At 45.7% G+C, this 18,784-nt stretch overlaps 1 pseudogene across 1 annotated transcript in view; it reads right to left on the bottom strand.

The window, feature by feature from the left end:
• LOC124048468 overlaps positions 1-18,784 on the bottom strand; it is a 57,233-nt pseudogene that overhangs the window by 25,342 nt on the left and 13,107 nt on the right. Inside the window, exons 2-8 of the transcript XR_006841217.1 lie at positions 6,454-6,719; positions 5,274-5,480; positions 3,715-3,750; positions 3,150-3,239; positions 1,043-1,187; positions 631-709; positions 330-389 (exon numbers count right to left, since the gene is read on the bottom strand). The product of XR_006841217.1 is annotated as a R3H domain-containing protein 1-like (transcript). The remainder of the gene's footprint in view (positions 1-329; positions 390-630; positions 710-1,042; positions 1,188-3,149; positions 3,240-3,714; positions 3,751-5,273; positions 5,481-6,453; positions 6,720-18,784) is intronic.

The raw sequence follows: 18,784 nt of genomic DNA, 5'->3' as shown, positions 1-18,784 counted from the left end.
GGGGAGGGAGAGAGGACCAAGGAGGTTGTAGGAGGGAGCAGAGAGTGAGAAAGAATGGGAGGAGAGGACAGTGGATCAAATCAATAATTCAAAGAGAGATTACAGGACAATTAGGAAGAGTCGTTCTGGGCAAAACGGTCCAACATAGCCCAGAGTGAAATCTCATTAGCAGAACGTGACATCACACAAAATTATGCATGAGCTTAATAAATGACCAGAAACAGATTATTCTGTTGAAATCAAACCCCCCCCCCAAGATATCAAGACATGACTCAACTCACTCAAATGCACCAAAAAAAAAAAAAAAAAGACTCATCTGAACTACTCACTCGTTATTACTGATAAAGTCAAGAATGTCCTGTTCCAACTTCAGAAGCATCATTCTGTCCCTGTGAATATAATGGATTGAACATAAGTTTGGTGTCCGTTCAGTCATTTCAGCACTCATCTCATTACCTCAGGGTATGACAGAAACTGCAATTAGTAATCGACTAATGAAGAAGCAAAATGTTCAAAATGTAACCTTTGAAGAGAAAGAGTGTTTGCTTAATCACCAGTGAAAGAACAACCGCTCAGCTTGGCTTGTGGATGCAGACAAAAGGTTTCTAAATGGCCGGCATGTCTACACACCTGGGGTTGTTTTTCAGCGTGTTTACTAAGAACTCATGGACATCGATCCCGGTAGAGTCGGTGTATTCTTGACTGGAATCTGGAGGGAGGGAGAAAAACGCATTGATTACTAACTTTTCTATTGAGTCTCCTCATTTCACAGAAACTTTGCAAAAGTGAATCAAGTACTTAATGAGGGGGGGGGGGTGTAGGCTAAGCTTGCAGGACATAGACCATCAATTGCATTTTCACTTTTACAGAAGCATTGAAGGCTTATTGAGTCCTTGAGACCTTTGAAGAAACTTCACAACCGCTAGTTACTGACCATAGTAGGTGCCTAGTGCCTACCCACACACGATGGATGTGTCCCAAATGGAAACCTATTCTGTATATAGTGCACTTGTTTTGACCAGGGGAGGCAGACGATGTCTACCTCTGGACAGCATCTTCCTGGGCATCCTTTCAGTCTTCTCCAGCAGCTTCTCCACTCCTTTATCTTGGTCCACTTCATTCTTGATGGGCGATGACGCCTCCTCCTCTTTGTCAAACGACTGGGTGAGCTGGATCTCAATTTTCTCCTTCAAAATAAAAGACAAGACTGTTGTAGTCACCTTTTATGAAGCAGAAAATGGGATCAGGTGTTCTCTTTTCTCAGTGGCTTGCTATCCCATCAGAACAATGAGAACCCCCACCTTCCCAAGTTTACAGATTCTGTAGCTGGTTGGAAAACCCATGGGTATTAGGGGTTGTCAGTTTAATGATATGGCCTTGAGCATTCATACCCTACAGAGTATCTTGAACCCGAGCAGGTGTCCCCCCCCTCCTCATTCACACCCTACAGAGAATCTAGAACCCGAGCAGGTGTTCACCCCCTCCTCATTCACACCCTACAGAGCATCTAGAACCCGAGCAGGCGTTCCCCTCCAACTCCATCTCATTGACTAAGAATCTGGAGAAAGTGACTTCCCTTTGGTGTTTCAAGGTCAATACTAAAGTAGAACAAGCCTGCAACATGAAACGCAGGGAAAGGAGTGGATTTTTTTATTTTATGGGTGAGGAAAGGGAAGCTGCAATGTTTCAAATGGAAGAAGGGTGAATTTTTTTGCTCCACCCCTGTGAAAAGTACTAGCCTGGAAGAGAGGAAGTTTGCTAACAGGGCTTTGGTGCAGCACCGACTGAGTGAAAGCGAGGGATTGTGAAGAGAGTGATAAAAGAAATCACAGGAAAGGAAATCTCTATCGCTCAACAGTTCAAGACTATAAATATGACTGAAGGGAGTCTTAAGGTGTCCACTTGCTTTCCAGCCAAAACCATTTGGAAGAGTTTGTGCATATATTATAACATTGTGACATTTTTGTTCATTTCGGACTTTGATGAGGGCACACATTTCTTCTAGAGGCACGCCTAAGTATAGGCCCCTTTGGTGATTATCGAAGGATCCTTACTGTTGACTAAAGTATTTGTCGTCATTCAACGAGAGACGACACGTTTACATGCACATTTTTTCATTGAGAAATACTGCACCAAACGTCTTAGTAAAGATATAAAATTGTGCAACTAAGATCTCGGCAAAAAAAAGTAAAAATGAATGACAGATTTCTAGGGTCCTCGCAGATAAAAATGTGACTATTCTGAGGAACCGTCTACTGGCTACGGCGTCTAAAAATGGACAACGCGGTACTACTAACGCTTTATCGTTTTTCAAGCGAAGGTCTTTTAAGGGAGTATGCGTGCACACTCGTTCGGTTAGCTTAGCCGACGGCAGCTAGCCGCCATCCGAACTGAAGCATACTGACGCCTTTAGTGTGACAAGCTACCTAGTATCTGACTGAAGGAGTCATAGTTTGACACCCTACCGTATATATTATTTCATGCGGGAGATATTCTAACTGGCGTTTGTTTAATTCACTCACACAGTTGAGTTTCCATGATGATCCAGAATGAATCTTTTTCTACAGTAAAACCATCTGAACAAAAAATACACTATTTACTTCTTTGGGATGAGTGGAATGAAAGCCGGCCTAACACTTAATAAAAGGTGTTATACAGAAGCCTGACTATCCAATTTAACCTCATTCCGTCGGATTAAAATGATTTATTTTAATAGGCTAATCGTAGTGTGACTTTTTGTGTCAATTTCAGATTTCGTGTTAAACAAAAAATACTTTTTTTGAATCTAGACCTCAGCTGAGACTAAACTAAAATATGAGTCATGAATGAGGTAGTGGCTTTAATCTAGGTAGGTACTTCAATAGTCAAACCTTTTTTTGCTTGACATAATTTATATTATTAAAATAAATGATTCTGAAGTTTGTTGGAACACTACTGTTCTGGAGGCTGAAGATGACTAAAAAGGGGGGAATGGTTTGTGGAGAGTGGCAACCAACCAGAGGAATTTCTTATGAACCTCTTGATATTTCTCTATTAGAAGATATGCACTTGAAGGGTATACATATGCAATGAAATGATGGTTAAACACCAGATGATGGTTCAGGGGGAAGAGGAGGGCTTGAGAATTGTCATGGGAGGGTGGTGGTTACCTGATGTTCTCGAGGCAGATCAGTGGCAATAGGAGGAGAAGACTCTTCGCAAACAGCCAGGCTTCGAACTAACTTTAACTTTGAGTTAGACTGGGGAGTGGAGAGTGGTGAGGGTTAAGAACAGAGTCAGGATGGGACAACAAGATTGTGCAGGTAGGAGTTTAAAAACAAACCCACACGCGTCGAGGTACCCAAAACCCCCGTGCAAGCACAGCACACACTGGCATAGCAACCCACTTACAGGTAGATTTTTCCAAGCTCGAGAAGACGACATGCACACTGTCACCTAGGTTAACCATAAACTGGTCAGATCACTCGTCCTGTTTCTGATGCATTCAAATTGAAATGTTGTACTTGAATAACTGAAAACTACACACACAAAAAAACAAGCAACAAAAATATAATTCACTCACAAAAATACGTTCCTTTCAAAATAACAAAACACTATTTTTTAAACTGATATTTCAAAAATGCAGGCAATGTGTAAATGAAAAGGGAAACAATTCACTGTCAACTACTGGATGATGGGGTTCATCAAGCAAACACTTAGACATGCCTCCTGTACCTTGGGCCTTTTTCCTGTCTGTTCCGATGATTGCTGCTGCACAGTAGGCAATGAGACAAAATGGACCATAAGACAAGGGTCTCATTGTCTGAAAGACCTGGGATGATTCCCCTTAACAACAAACTGACTGAGGAGGACTAAGTGAAATGACAGACTAAAGAATACGGGAATCTGCTACAAAGGGTTATTTAATTTTTTTTTAAATTATAATCTTTTCTTTTGCCTAAATGTCCAACAGATTCTACCTTGTTTATTAATGGTTAATGGACAATAACATTTATATTTGTTAGCCCTAATGCATCAGGCTACATTACACCCAAGGCTAAATAAGTGACTGCAGTAGAGGATTTGGAAAGAGAGCGCACGCCTTGGCCTCCATTCCACTGTGAATTCTAGATTCTGGGGGGGGTGGCCGCAGGGAACGGCATCATAACCGCTCTCTCCTGCACACGTCTAAAACAGCACCATGTGTTCAGTGAGGCGTCTCGATCTGCAAAGTGGAGGAGACAGATGGCGACAAAGACATTCGTTCCACCTCCCCTCCCCATCCTCCTAGGGGTGACACAGGAGACATTTGTGGATAAGCTGGGATTTGAGCTAAGAGATGATCAGCTTTTCCTATCTTGCCTAGCTCTCCTCTGCAGACTGACTGCAGGGCTTCTGGCCTTTCCATTTCCTTACAGCTCTTCTCTCTCAGACTGCCTTTAGACCTGGACTCTCTGACTGCCTTTAGTAATGTTCAAGGGGGGCTAGCCAGACTAAGAGATGACTGAAATGGCACCCCATTCCCTATAAAGTGCACTACTTTTGACCAGAGTCCAATGTGGTGCCATTTCAGATGCAGCTCTCCTCTGACGGAGGCACGGTGACACCGCTCTCCTCTGACTACTGTAATACTGTATAAACCACCTTTACAGATGCAGCCAGGTTGACGGTAAACTAGTGCTGCCGACAGATATGAGAAGGAAAACGAGCCGACATAAGCAGGGTCAAGGCTCTTCAGAAAGGGAGAAAGCATGAGGGAATTGTCACAGCATCAAGGGAGACTAGCCTAGCTGTTCACGAGCTACATATCAGAAGGAGGAGGGGGGGGGGGGGTAATAACCTGCCTGACATACAGAAACCTCAACAATCTTAACCTTGAAGCGTATAATAACGGAGTAGTGATTTTGAGGTATACCGCTTCTGCAGATTCTCATAACTCAATTATCTGACAATTGATTGGTTGTGCTTTGCCAGAGACTCCCCCGGGCCCCTGAGCCTGTGCTGTATTGGAAAGCAATTATTTCTCCCTGCTCTGCCCACCGATACACCAAACCCCCACCTGTCTCAGTAGCCCCCTGTTTCTAGCTGAATATACCTTCAGTGGTGTGTAGTCCCCTGGTACATAACACAACCCCTTCAACTGACACGACATACTTTCATACAGAAATTGTGTGGGTAGAAGGTTGATTAGTGGGGGGGGGGTTGAAAGCAGTGGGAAATGGCTGACTGGTGGGGATGGTGTGGGACGCAGGGGAAGAGATACAAACAACCCTGCTCTGTAATGAGAGTTTTACCTGAGTTTCCTTCTTCTCTTGACAGCAGCTCTCATCTGACCTCTGTGGTTGGAGCTGGGTCTGAGGTTGGGCCTGTGGCTGGGTCTCTGCCTGCTTCCTGCAATCTGTCTTGGTTGGGCTTGGCTCTTCTCCCCCCGCTGGTGTCGGTGTGGCACTGGCGTTGTGGCTCTCCTCAGTCTCCAGACCTCTCATAGTGGCACTAGTCTCCTTTACAGTGACAGTATCAGACGACATTCTCATTAGAGAAATGTACTGGAGCTTTGTCTACAAGAGCTCGAGACCTAGAGAGCAGAGAGATGGACAGCACACGACACGGTTCCTTTGGTCAGCCTCAGCCTGCCCTCCCCCGAGGCTACCGTTTCAGCAGCAGCTATTTGTACTAAACGGATCAACGACGTTTCATCAATAACAAAAATCTTCCAATTGTGTAATAAAGCATCATTGTAAACCCTTAATCTCTCCCCCTCCCTACATCCCACCCTTGTTCTAAACTGATGAAAACTGAGTGAGCAGCAACTGGGCCCTTCCACCAAGCTCTGCCGTTATCACGTCGGTGGGCGAGATATGCTCTGCCGTTATCACGTCGGTGGGCGAGATAGGCTCTAAACCTGTGCGTGTGTGTGAGACAGTCCTTTCCTTACACCCAGGGACTGCCTGACGATGTGTGTGTGTGTGTGTGTGTGTGTGTGTGTGTGTGTGTGTGTGTGTGTGTGTGTGTGTGTGTGTGTGTGTGTGTGTGTGTGTGTGTGTGTGTGTGTGTGTGTGTGTGTGTGTGTGTGTGTGTGTGTGTGTGTGTGTGTGTGTGGTTCCATGGCAAACGTCAGCATGGCCAGATGGTGCAGCAAGCCATAAGTGTTCTGTCTGCCAGGTTGCTTGCCTCAGAGAGGAGAGACTGTGGTGACACCCCCCATACGTGACACTGCAGCTAGCAGCACCTAGGCCTCCAGGGACTCATCTCCTCCTTATCGTGACAACGGGAGAAGTAATCTCACAGTGTCATCTCCAATCTGGCAATCTGTCAACACACTGCCATCCTATTCTTTCTGACTGGTCAGCGCTGCCTCTGCAGTCTGTCAACTCTAGTCTGGACAGAGACATTAGCTGTGACAATCTATGACAGCATAAGCTGTAATGTCGTGACGTGAGCGACGGTGTGTGTGTGTGAGATATATATGTGTACCGGCTGCGTTGCTGGGTGCTGGGCCTGCCGTGGGGTGGTGGCGCCGGAGAGAAGGGTGAAGCCCTCTGAGGCAGGGTCACTCGAGGTGCTGCTGCTGCCGTGGGTGTCTGGATGGTGCTGGACAAGCTGGTGGCTGAGGCTCTGGCTTGTGTTGAGCTGGGTCGTACTGGAAGCCCTGAGGAAGAGGCCCATGTCCCAGTCACCAGCACTGGGTCCGGCAAGCAACGGCACTGGCCTCGCACAAGGCTCTCATGCCCCTCCGTGACCTGAAGAGAGGGAAAGAGAAAATGGTTTGTTAGTACGCGTGTTCACTTAAATCCATAATGACCAATGTAAACTTCTCAACAACACTTTTATAGAACAGTCAGAGGTCAGCTAGGTCAAGAGGATTTCCAGCTCGCTACACCTCACCTCTCAGTCCTACGAAGCCCTGGGTAAACGGGCACTGTGTCACCTCAGACGATGCCATGGGTACCAAGAAACATGGTAGTTAGTTCAGAACATTAGCTGTCTGATCAGTGCTACACTGGCCAGGAGACAAGTTGCCTATGCCAAATTCCTATAATCGAAACCAATTTGTTAGCGCTTCCAGAATTGAGTTGTGTAAAAACACACCAGTCCAGACAGTCGCTAAAACAAGCCATGCCTTTGCTGGAGGCCTGAGATCATCGGGACGTGTTGAGAATGGCAGGGCACAGCTAAGCAAACACTTGCCGGGTTCCTGACTCTGACAATGTAGCTCGTTTATCAGGCTAATGGAGGTGGCGCGGGGCTGAAGCAGGAACTGCTTGCATTATTTATGGTTCCGACGACCTCGCCTGATTGGGATTCATGAGATCTGGAGCCCGGGGCTGGTGGGGGCCGTCAGTGGAGAGGACAGGTGTGTGTATGTGTGGGTGGCTCCTGTCCTTGCACTTAAAAACACAAAGTGACATCTGTCGGTTTGCCGCAACCTCCTGTCCGTCAACAGGGCGTGTGGTATCTGTTAGAGTCCCTCTGCTTGGACCCTTTCCCAAGGCCTCCGGCCATCTGGTCTGCCTGCCTTGTGCAGTGTGTGAGAGTGAGCCTGCCAAAAGCCCTCCACATCCCTCACACTATGTGGATCACAGAGACCAGCCGTCAGCAAGGGGCTGAACAAGACGCTAAGCATATTTTTCCGCCTCTTCTCTAAATGCACCCACTCAAGGACAATGATGCTTTTAATGCGACCGGAGAAGAGCCATTTTTTTTCTCCCCTCGTTTTCCCGAGGCACAGCCGGCACCAGGCGAGGTAGGACGCCTACGCATGGCCGGCTACAGATGGAGGCTCTCCAGGGGGGAAAGAAGGAGAGCAGGGCTGGGTGGTGGCGTTGGTAGAGGAGAGGGGAGCAGGGCTGGGTGGTGGCGTTGGTAGAGGAGAGGGGAGCAGGGCTGGGTGGTGGCGTTGGTAGAGGAGAGGGGAGCAGGGCTGGGTGGTGGCGTTGGTAGAGGAGAGGGGAGCAGGGCTGGGTGGTGGCGTTGGTAGAGGAGAGGGGAGCAGGGCTGGGTGGTGGCGTTGGTAGAGGAGAGGGGAGCAGGGCTGGGTGGTGGCGTTGGTAGAGGAGAGGGGAGCAGGGCTGGGTGGTGGCGTTGGTAGAGGAGAGGGGAGCAGGCCTGGGTGGTGGCGTTGGTAGAGGAGAGGGGAGCAGGCCTGGGTGGTGGCGTTGGTAGAGGAGAGAGGAGCCGGGCTGGGTGGTGGTGGTAGTGGGAGGACCAGTGCAGCCTGACTCAGGCCCCATGAGGATCAACCTCCACAGGGTTGTGGTGTGATGAGCATCTTACAGCAGCAGGAGGCCACCCCGGACACATGACTCTTCAGGGGCTTTGGTTTCAGCTAGAGCACCGATTGGACGTTCAGTCTAATATTCCATGCCTGTACATATGCTCCTTTGTGTTTTCTGATGACATCATGAGTGCATAATTTCTACGACAGACGCTCGTTCTTTTCACAACGTCACTTGGTTCACACAAATGCATTTGTGGAGGACAGAGGGAAGACTTTACAGAGGCAAAGAAAATTGCATTTTTATTTTCCTTTGAGATAGAAAAACAGAAGAAGCCTCTCTCTCTTCTTCCTCATCCTCCATCACACTTATTCAATTAAAAAAAGAGCAGAGCTGCTGTTTCTTTTTGGCTGGAGCCTGATCAGCTGCAGGCAGCGCTGAACAGAGCAGGCGAGGAGGATCTCGAGTCCACATTTACCACTAATTGGCCCGTGTGTTTTAACTGAGCGGCTAGCCAGATAAGAGATGGCAGTCTCCTCTCCTCACAGTTGACTTGGGAAATTGTTGAGGTATTTGAAACAGAATGAAACCACGGGTGGATGTGCTATGTTTGTGAGTGACCCTGGTGAATGTAACGGACTGTGTGTGTGTGTGTGTGCGCGCGTCTCTCGCGCTCATCTAAAAATCGGCAAATGGAATTAGGGAAATACACATGAAATAGATACACATGACATCTGTGTTGGTGTCAACGAGTGACAGCTTAGCGTGAAGGTCCTAATTTTGTCAGGCTGGATAAACTGTTGGCTGCTTTCTCTTCCTGCCGTGTTGTGTGCAAAACGAGAGGCAGGGCTGCTTCCCAAATGGTACCCTATGGACTCTGGTCAAAAGTAGTGCACTATATAGGGAATAGGCTGCCATTTGGGACACAGACAGGTGTCTAGTATACATAAATAGTGAGGGAGTATGGCACTAACCTGCAGAAGAGAGGAGAGCGGGGACAGTCAGCTACTGTGTCTACAACTTGACATTGTAATAAACCACAGAGTCAAATAGACTGATCTGTCCGTGACAGTTCAATCATGTTTTAACTAACCATGAACATATGTAATTTTCCTGAAAATAAACTGGGTAAACAGTATTTCCTGCAAATGCAATTACAGTATGTGAATCACAAAAAAAACACATTTATTTTCACCTGTGGGGAAAGCATTTATTCTGGAGGATGACTTATAATTGTAACAAAACAAGAAAGTTGCATTGTCCAGAATAACAAAAAAGTGCATTTAATTCGAATCCTTTGAACTGAGGGAGAAGACACTTCAATCCAAAGCGACTTACAGTATTGAGTGCATAAAATGTTGAGTGTTTATTCACTGGTCCCCCGTGGGAATTGAACTCACAACCCTGGCGTTGCAAGCGCCATTCTCTACCAACTGAGCCACACGGGACCAAACACACACAAAAAATTATAATTAAAAGACCAGGGGGAAAAAGAAATAAAAAAACGGAGGGAAACTCCGTAAGTACCCATTTCTGCCATGGCCCCTTCCATCACCATCTGAAATATTCCCTGGCTTCAGTTTGGAAGTGCTCCAATACCACTCGCGGTTCCATTCACACACTAAGTTTCTGCTGCATTCAACACACTGAAGTCCACCTCCAGCCCCGAGGGTGCTTTCTTTAATGACGATCTGAATTAGGGGTGGGAGGTTCAACTCCCAGACCCCGCTGCCCATTTCCATCTGCTTAAACAAAGCCGTGAAAATACTTCTTTTTGTTTTTGTTTTAAGTGCCGGTCACGGTTATATTAAATGCAGGAATATATTAGTCAGTCAGTAGATCGAGCTACACTAATGACTTCAATAGCAATCATCATATCCACATAACAGATCATCCCATTCAGCGGAATGACTAGTACAGCAGAGTGAGAGATTCACTAACGGAGAAGGGCCAGCTGACCTCAGGGCTGCTGCCAGGGACGAGGCTACGGCTGCTGCCAGGGACGAGGCTACGGCTGCTGCCAGGGACGAGGCTACCTCTAGCTTCCTTTCAATTACCAACGGTGGAGAAAAAGGAGAAAGAATGAATGAAACCTACAAGGGAAAGGGGGGGGGGATAAAAATCAAAAGGCATGGTGCAGTTTTTTTTCCTTTGCTGGACGGCAGCAGCCGCCAGTCAGCACACAAAGGAGCGCTAGGCTCTGCTAATGAGGACTTCCTGAGGAGGTTAGAGAACAACGCACCAGGCTCCACTCCCATCACAGCTAAATCCATATAGCAATTACACCACTTAATTGCCTTTTTGAGACATATATTCCCTTTCCGCTTAATGTTAATGCAATTACGCCGGGGTTCCTGGGTAATGTTAAATGCTATCTCTGGAGTGCATCTCTGGAGCATTGTGGCATGCAGTAGCACTGGGTCCCTTTATGTCATTCATTTTAAACCCCTCTTAAGAGCGAGGCTGGAGGAGACTGAGCTGTATCATTAACCAGATTCTGCGAAAATGGCCCTTGTCGCCTCTCCCTCTCTCTCCCCCACCCATCCCTCTCCACTTCAGCCATCTGGGATTGTGATGGGAGCCAACGCTCACCGACAGCAAGAGACATTTCAGATAGGCATCAAATTAGAATGATTAATTTGGCCCCCTTTCATTAGGTGTACAATTAATAAATAGACATCAAAGAATATGAGATCAGGATTGTGGGGGATTTGATGAGGACGGCTGATGGCCAATAGATGCAAAGTAGCCGTTAGATCTGTGGCGCCAACAGCAGTCCGACAGACTCCATTCCCCATCGTAACCTTGTACCACTTTACCAGGACTTTGGTTTGCCCCATTTAATAGAAATGAGATGCACGGTATTAAGGGCAACTAAATATAAGCGACCCGCTCTACCAATTACAATACGGTTCACGAAGACTTCAGATTTTCTTTGTGTTTTTTTTTGGGGGGGGGGGGGGGGGCTAATGGTCCCCCAATGTATCATACGGGGGAAATGGACCAGTGAAGTATTAGCAAATAACGCCAAGCTAGTAATGCAACAGTACGATCAGGGATAATAAGCAATTCATCAGCCAGAGGACGACGGAGCACAAACAAAAAAAACGTACCTGGAAACAGAAACAAGCCTGAAAACGCTGACAAAGGCACCAGAGGATAAACAGCAAATGACAACATTTCTGAAAAGCTTTTGAGCAGATTGGGCACTTACTAGGTGAATTGCAACAATTACAGTTGAATAAGAAGAAGCTTACTCCTACCTAACAGAGTAATAATATTCAGAGTTGAAAAGATCTGCAGAATCCGCACCCCATTAGACAACAACCTTTTCCAGTGAAAAAAAAAAAAAGCTACCGTGTCACAAATTGACAATGCCAGTGAACGATGGTGCACCATTTGAATAGACATTGAAGGAGAGAGATGAAACCCGTCTTACTGTTGTATGCATTTCCCTCCTGGTCCAAGCGTGGCACAGCGAGTAAGGATTCAGCACGAGGGACTGAGCAGCTTGGTCCGAGCACCGTGGTGCTATTCAGGACACGATTGAGTAGGGGGCCAAAAGATTGAGATTGAGTAGGGGGCCAAGCACACCACTTTCTTCCCCCTGCCTCCCTCCCACTCACCTAGGGAAATAAGCCCTTTGGCAAAGAAACATCGCAGCAGCACAAATAACATTTTCAACTGAAAAGTTAAAATGTTACTACGGCCAAAGACAACCTTGGTGCCGAAAATGACAAAGATCCAGGCTGCCAATCGTATCCCTCCTTTGTAAACACTAAGCTTGTGAACTTCTAGAAAAGCTGCAGCATATCTCCGGGAAACTTTGCTCTAAAACCGCGAATCGCTGAACACTACAGCAACGTTCAAACAGTCTCACGTTTATTTCTCCATGTATAAGACAAGAGAAACAGAGGGAAAACCCACTTACACAGAGAGTGCTCGTTCATTGGACATTGTTCTGGTAGGAACTTACACCCCTTGAGCGGAGTGCGCAGACAACATAACACTCACTCACCTGCCACATTGTAGCCTCCATTATTTCCATTGGTCAGGGGTTTAGTTTCCATAGTACCAGAGGCTGCATTGGCTGTGAATGTTGCCGGTCGGAGAAAGGTCCCCGAGACAGCCCCCTCTCTTTCTTCCTCTCTCACACACACTCACTCACTCAGTCTCTTTCTGCAGAGCTAGCTCACTCTGTCTGCCTGTGTCTGCCTTGCTCTCTGCTCTGCAGCGCTCTCTGTCTGCGCCAGGCTGTCTAAGTGCCAGAACCCATGGTTGGATTGTGGCTCTCGCTCCGAGGCCTCGGAGACAGCGCCAAATCAACGGCTGGGCTGTGTGACGTCAGAGCCAGGCTCAGCCACTCAGGTGGCTTGGCTGGGCTCGCGGCACGTCACTGGCTATATTGCACTCTTCATTAGCTATACAGCCGGATGCCGCAACGTCAAGTGGAGCCGTGGGAGGTTTACGTACCTCATCCATCCCTCCCATCAATAACCAACACTCTCCCCCCAAAATCACACCCTACCCCGAGTGTGTGGGAGTTTGTGTAAGGGTGAGTGTGGGAAAGGTGGGGATATGTTGGGCCACAGGAGCTGAATACTGTGGAGGTAGAGAGAGGTAAAGAAAGCCGAGATAATTCTGCCTTATAGGTGTATTTGATTGATCGACTGTAGTAGTCAAAACAATTAAGCAAGAGCAACTGAACATCTCATTTGAAAGGTTTTGGCCCGTCTCTTCCTTTCTCCAAGTCTCTTCGTGGGAGAAAAAAATAAAATAATCAATAAACACAAAAAGAGTTGATTATTCATCATTCATCAAGGACTGCTTGGCCTAATCAACTCTATAGGACAAGATACAGATGCTCAGTGATCTAAATATGCAAACAAGAAAAGGTCTGTGCACTGCTTATGCACACCATTCCTCATAGAATATTTAATGGTATGAAAACCAACAATGTCATAATCTTACTACTGTACTCCACAAACAGGCTTCTTAGAGTGAGAAAAACACAACCCAACAATAGCTTCTACTTCCTAAACAGCTCATTAAAATCTGGGTGGTACTAAAATAAACAGCATTTCTCTCAGGGATAGGGAACATGAAACAGAAAGCTAAATCCTTTCTCCCTCTGCCATTGCTCTTTGTGGGGTCCTCACAAGCCCCTCGAGCAAACGCACAGACACCTAAAAAAATAAATAATAATAACATCCGACAATTACAGCAGACGTATGCGGCACCCTGCCTCTGCTGTAAACAAATATGATTCTCACACCTTGAGAATTCTACAGTTTTAAACATGGAATTAATGAGTCCTTCCTCCATCCTCCCTCAATAATCTATAAACAGATCCCTGACAAGAAACCATCAGGAGTCAGTGTGTTCATTACATTTGTTTACATTATTTTGCAAAGACATGGGGAGTTGAGCACAAAGAGATTTTGGCAATAACACGGGCTTTGAATGCCTCAGTAATAACCAGATGATTGGAGGGAGAGATTGGAGGGAGAGAGGGAAGGAGAAAGAGACGGAAAGACGGGAAGAGATGGGAAAAAATATATAACCAGGCGTTTGTTTTTGCAAGCCTTTCCCCTGAAACCGTATTGTTGAATTAGCCCTGGCATGCTCGAGTCTTAGATTAAAACCTATCCCTGGGCTTCCCTGGTGATATTAATATTTGATGATAGCTCCTTAAACGACTTCAATTGCAAGATCACAAACCTTCCCTATGCTGCAGGAATAAAAGTATTTGGCTATGGTTTAAAACGATCATTCTGAAAGTTAAGAGGCAGCTCTTACTGTATATATATCATTACACTTTACTCCATAATGCCCAAAACCTGTATGGACAAACCTAAATTCTTAGAGAAATAATGACATAATGTCTCATTCATTTAATTGGTCGTAGAGCATCACACCGTTGAGGTGCAAAGTCACACTGTCACCTCTGCATGTGTATGTGGAGGTGTGACAGAGGTGATGGGAGGTGGGGCTGAGTGATAGGTCTGGTGGGGAGAAATACAACACACACACCATGTTGTGTTGGTGAAGTAAACTAGGCAGAAAGGTGCTGGTGCCCCCTTTCTCAGCATTCCACACCTGACTAGATCTGTCATCAAAATACCTCTGGAAGATTAAACCCACCCGGTGCACTACTACACACCCCTGGCGAATAAGGCTTTTGGTGTTGCCGTCGTAACTGGGGAATATTCACCTCATACTAATTAATTTTATGCATTGCAAAGCAAGCTGGGGAGGAAATGGATTCAGATTAGCACTGACTTAGTTCAAACTCCCAAGCGTGGTAGTGGAGATGCGGCATTTACAAGGAGCACCCAAACCACGCGTCACTAACGCTAGTAGTGCAACACATCCTGCTTTCAATTTAACAGGAGGAACATACGTGCATATAAGCCAAATACGGCCTTCACTTGAGATGTCTGACAACGTTACTAGAAGTCAAATCTTTGCTTTCAACGTTCTTGTTTTCTCAATTCCTCTAAAAACCTCTTTGTGGGAGGGAAACCAGGATTGAGAAAGCAAGGATTTGATGCCGGGCGGCTAGTAACCGTTTTCAGACAGCCCTGGAGAGAGAAATCAACAATGCATCATGCCGATGGTGACAGTAAGTGGAGGAGAAGACAAATGCCATAATCCCAACCCGCCATCTAATTGCCCTGGACTGCGTCAGTCCCCAAAGAAAATGATCCCCCTCTCGGTTATTAAATTAGAACTAACATATGTCACGGCAACTCTGTTGGAAAATTATAACCCTATAAACCGACCACGAATCATAAAAAAGTAGTGTCACTGCACTGCTAATTCCAGACATTCCTGAGGCTCGAAGAGTCGATCGCAACATTACACTGTACCTCAAAATAATGAACAATGGACACTACACCACCTCAAAACAGTGGTTCATCAACATTCTACAATCACAAGGAACTAACTGGCTGAGTCGTTTTTTGACACTGGGTCGCTGATAATGGCCAATCACGACGCTTTCTGCAACCGACCTGTCAACGCTATTCCCCAAGATCAGCTGGGTGTTTTGACCCAGTGGAAAACAAAATAATATTCTCAAGATGTCAGGCACAATTCAATGATTGGACCTCGAACAACAACTTTGACCTCGAACAACAACTTGAAGCATCAAACACGTCAAAGGGTTATTGAATCACGTTCCTTCTTTGACGGCCGTTCCAAGGCAAAATAGCTTGCATTGCTCTGCAGTGATTTACAAAGCTAAAAGAGCATGCCTTTCCCCAGTCAGACAAGAGTCAGATGCCAACGGCAGGGTTTTAAACAACTGCTGGGTCTAATCCTGAATGCTGATTGGTTAAAACTGCATTAAATCTATTAGATCTGCTAGATTACATTGCGTCCCACAGAGATGCTGGCCATTATTCTGTATACCATAACAGTGAAAATTCCAATCAAAAACAGCGGAAGGATCCCATTGCAGAGACTGGATTAAAATCTAAATCACACAGGTCTTCAACATCAAGCCATATTAAAAAGTATGAGTTCTGGAAATGGGTAGGTTCTTCTAAGCAATAAATACACTAAGTGCCTTGGCAGGGCCAAATGCGCTGGCTCAGCTTGGGAAAGAGAGAAATGGAGAGGCAGATCTAACCATGTTGTCACACCCACTATTCCCTCGGTCTCCTTTCAGAGATTTTGAGATTGAGCCATTAACAGATGGTATAATTCTCGATACAAAGCCGTGAAATGAAAACAGTTTATAATTTGACTCCATCCAAAAACATTTAATGAGGAGGACTGAGACTACCAGCAAACTATATTCCTGCATGCCTTCTGTAATTTTATAGGCAGTTCAGGTTTATTCTGCCCACGCAATCAAATTAAATTATTTTTGTCATATGCTCCGTAAACAGGTGTAGACTAAGAGTGAAATATTTACAGGCACTTCCCAACAACACAGAGGGAAAGAATTTTTTAATAATATGGAATAAATACAAATCAGTAATGATAACTTGGCTATATACACGGGGTACTAGTACAGAGTTGATGTGAAAGGGTACGAGGTAATTGAGGTAGACATGTACATATAGGTAGGGATAAAGTGACTAGTCAACAGGATAGATAATAAATAGTAGCAGCAGCATATGTGAAGAGTCAAAAGAGTTAGTGCAAAAGGGGTCAATGCAGATGGTTAATTACCCGGACTAACTATTTGGCAGTCTTATAACTTGGGGGTAGAAACTGTTCAGGGTCCTGTTTAGTTCCAGGCTTGGTGCATCGGCACAGCTTGCAGTGTAGTAACAGAGTGAACAGTCTTCAACTTTTGGCCTTCCTCCGACTCCGCCTGGTATAGAGGTCCTGGATGGCAGGGAGCTCGCTCCGCCCCTCGGCCCTACCCTCTGTAAGCAGTTGCCATACCAGCCGGTGATACACCCAGTCGAGATAATCTCAATGGTGCAGCTGTAGAACTTTGAAGATTTGAGTGCCCATGCCGAAACATTTAAGCGTACTGACTGGAAAGAAGCATTGTCGTGCTTTCTTCAAGACTGTGTTGGTGTGTATGGACCAGGGTTGGGGGGGTTCCAAATTTTCATAGTCATACAGTTCTCTCGTTCCAGGATTTATGGTATTACCGGCTTAGTACACAAGGGGGCGCAAAAAAATAAATAAAAGGACTATTGTGCATCTGTTACCAGAATGCTAACCAAATTCGCAAATGTCCATGGAGGCTGCTATCTAAATATGCTAACAAGCTCAAACGAAAATAAACAAATGAACAAAGTTGACGCATACTTGTCTGTGTCAACGGTCTGTGTACACGGTCTGTCTGGAGTCACAAAGGCAACGGGCCTGCCTGCTCTGCTCAGAATGAAAACGCAGAGGAGAAAAAGAGGCAAGGAAATCAAAAGATCGTGGCAGCTGCACAAATAACTCAACCAAAGGGCTTTGACTTCTCAAACACGGCAGAAAGTTTACACAATATGATGCCCTGTCACCTTATTCAGTAAGTTACTTGGATAACTAGCAAGTTAAACTTAGGGGTTGCATTAATGCAGAATTCTTTTTCAGGAATATATATATATATATATATCGCTGTGTTTTCTAAATCCTGAGCTAAAAAGCTTCTTATTGTAATTTCTGCATCAGACTAATTTTGTGCTTCAGATGCACTTCTCCACTATAGGATGAGAATTCACAAATTGGTATTTATCAGCAGACAAAGCTCTGACTGGTGTAGCTTTTTCTCCTGTTATTTTTTCTTGGTGTGGTAAGCCTATTTTCTCCTGTAAAATTCAAGATGAACTTTAAGCAAAACATGAGGACATGTAGCCAGCTACATTCTTTCTATAATAAACCACTATGATGGCCAGGCATCGTTTTTGCAACAAAAAAAAAATGCTGTACCTTTTCATTGTAAGCTTGTTTACTTGTGTGGCTAACAGCCAAATAGCGTTGCAATTTTCTGTGAAGGAAAACCATAGTTGCGTGTCCTTGATCACTCTATTGAGGCAAAAACACAGCTGGACTCACCTGCTCATGCTTTCGCCTGTTGTGCCATTTACAAACAAACACGACTGGTTCAGCTTCATCATGCAAAATAATGTGACAGGTTAAATGAAGAATGTGATCCATTTTATCTCCTAACATACTACACAACTTAACTGCAGGCATTTACTTAGAAAGTAGCTACAAATTGAAAGAAAAAAAATTCAGACGACCATCCAGTTGCCATTTCCAAACACCCCAGTATACGGTTTACCAACCAAACCTAGTGTGGACCATTCTAATTTCTTAGTGATGTGGACAACGAGAAACTTGATGCTCTCAACCCGCTCCACTACAGCCCCGTCGATGAGGATTGGGGCCCTCCGTTTCCTGTAGTCCACGATCAGCTCCCTTGTCTTGCGGACGTTGAGGAAAAGGTTGTTGTCCTGGCACCACACTACCAGGTCACTGACCTCCTGCCTATAGGCAGTCTCATTGTCGTCAGTGATAAGGCCAACCGCTGTCGTATCGTCAGTGAACTTAGTGTTGGGAGTTGTGGCAGCCATGCAGTCGTGGGTGAACAGAGAGTACAAGAGGGGACTAAGCACGCACCCCTGAGGGGCCCTCAAGTTGAGGGTCAGCGTGGCGGATGTGTTGTTGCTTAACCTCACCACCAGGGGACAGTCCATGTGAGAGTCCAGCATCCATTTGTAGAGGGAGCTGTTTTGTCCCAGGGTCCTTAGCTTAGTGATGAGCTTGGACAACACTATAGTGTTGACCACTGAGCTATAATAAATGAACCGCATTCTCACATAGGTGCTTCTCTTGTCCAGGTGGGAAAGGGCAGAGTGGAGTGCAATAAAGATTGCGTCATCTGTGGATCTGTTGGGGGGGGGTATGCGAATGGTGTCTGGCTTTCAAAAAAAAATAATCTAAGCATTGAAATGGCTACAGATGTGAGTGCCATGGGGCAATAGTCAATTCGACAGGTTACCTTGGCGTTCTTGGGCACAGGGTATATGGTGGTATGCTTGAAACATGAAGGTATTACAAACTGGGTAAGGGAGAGGTTGAAAATATCAGTATAGACACTTGCCATGGTCAGAGCTAGTGATGTG

The sequence above is a fragment of the Oncorhynchus gorbuscha genome, linkage group LG01 (assembly GCF_021184085.1).
Source record: "Oncorhynchus gorbuscha isolate QuinsamMale2020 ecotype Even-year linkage group LG01, OgorEven_v1.0, whole genome shotgun sequence".
Classification (NCBI taxonomy): domain Eukaryota; kingdom Metazoa; phylum Chordata; class Actinopteri; order Salmoniformes; family Salmonidae; genus Oncorhynchus; species Oncorhynchus gorbuscha.
The sequence above is the reverse complement of the archived record's forward strand: the minus strand, read 5'-3'. Positions and strand labels throughout refer to the sequence as shown.